Here is a 1,974-nt window from a genome sequence, read left to right as displayed (position 1 = left end):
AGAGAGAGAGAGAGAGAGAGAGAGAGAGATTGATGAAAGCGGGAGGGTGGGGCCCATCAGAGGCACCGGCAGCTGTGGGCCGACCCCAGAGGGTCTTCATGTCCCACCCTCTCCAGAATGAAAAGAGAGGGGCTGGATGAATGTATTCACGGTTAATCAGAAAGACATTCAGTGAGTAGATCAAGCAGACGCCTGGCAGAGTCGTGTCCTGAATGACGGGTGGCAGTGGGGAACACAGATACATAAAGAACATTTCAAAGGAAAATTATATATATTTAAGGGGTGCTTTAACTTTCTCATGATGTTTCTCCTTATATCCTTCATGAGAACATTACAAAGCTTTTCATTTGTAGACATAAAGATCACACATTCATGTGGCAAAGCTAAGATCATTCAGTTTTGATATAATTTGATAAGAAATAACTTGGTGGAATCATTCAAATTTGTTTCCACAGAATGTACAGTTTGTGATGTTCAGTAAATGACACCTGGATGCCCAAAGTGTGAAAACATAACTAGATGTGGTATGCTGTACTGTGCTGTGTATATTTCACATGCGTTAATGAAGTGATTCACTATTCAAATCATATTTTTGCAGTGCAATTATTGGCAAGTAGAGAAATGTGGATAGCAAAGCGCAGATCATTTGCTTTGTATAACACGATATACAAAATATATCAAATAAGTAGGTCATAAATCTGACAAATGTCTTGTAATTGTCTGTCCTGTCCCAGTGACGGTAAATGATTTTTCTAATGTTAGCATCGCAATTAAATCATCATTATAACATCTATAACCCGTATGCTTTAACCACACATACACACACACACACACACATACACAAAGGTTAGGTAAACAGTGTAAACGCCGGCTGTATCTGTGTATTGTGAGTTAAAGGAGAAGCTCGGAGATCCAGCCGCAGCTGCTGTGAGTCATTATACATCAGATGTTCCTCGACGGTTCAGATGTGATGACAGATTATTGTCCTATTCTTCTCATTTCTCGCCTGATTCACAATAACTGTGGAGCAGTGTGAAGTCACTGTGGCCCGAGGCACGACATTAGACCTCAATAACGCACCTGCCAACGATGACACACAATCAGTGTGCAAACACAAGAGGAAACATACAAGAAAACAATGCCCACACACACACGCCTGTCTATCTGTCTGTTTTATCTATCCATCCTCCAAACCCGCTCGTCTTCTGCGGGGTATCCGAAGGGCCGGTGCCTATACCAACATCACTCACACTTTGTGGCCAGTCTATTGCTATTAGATTGTTTGTGATATATACACATTTTTTTACATTTAATTTCTTTAAATTTAGCTTAATTTAAATATGAAAATGACATTTTAAGTCCGGGAAAATTTGTAATGATGTTAAAGGGATAGTTCACCCAAAATTATTCTGTCAAAATTGACTCCCCCATTTGTCTAGAAATATCTTCTTCTGCGTCTTGTGGAAAAAAGAAAGTCATACAGGTTTGAAATGACAAGAGGGTGAGTAAATGATGACAGAATTTTCATTTTGGGGGGCGAACTATCACTTTAGAAAGGCTTGTTGTTTGATAAAAGCGTCTGCTAAATGACTAATGTAAATGTAAAGAAATGCCCTGGTTAAATATTTATTTGTTTTTAAAGACTCGTCAGTCTAAATGGATTATTTATTCATATGAACTATGCAAATAAATGTTTTCATTTGACTACGATTGCTAAAAAATATTTTTTTGTCTTGTTGTCCTGTACAAAGTCTTAAATAAAGATAGATTTACTTGATGAGATTTTACATGATAAACTAAAGTTGAACCTATTTGATTCAAGATTATTTTTCATTCCCCATTTCCAAATATGTAGGTTGTTTCGGAAAACAAGACTTAATGTCTTTATTAAACTTCTCAAGTAATCCTCTTTTTTAGACACCAGAACCGTTTTTAGTTATTTAGGAAAAAGAAACAAAAATGCTGAGTAGGAAA

The sequence above is a fragment of the Barbatula barbatula genome, assembly GCF_947034865.1.
Source record: "Barbatula barbatula genome assembly, chromosome: 2".
In the NCBI taxonomy this organism is placed as follows: Eukaryota; Metazoa; Chordata; class Actinopteri; order Cypriniformes; family Nemacheilidae; genus Barbatula; species Barbatula barbatula.
This window is presented reverse-complemented; position numbering follows the sequence as displayed.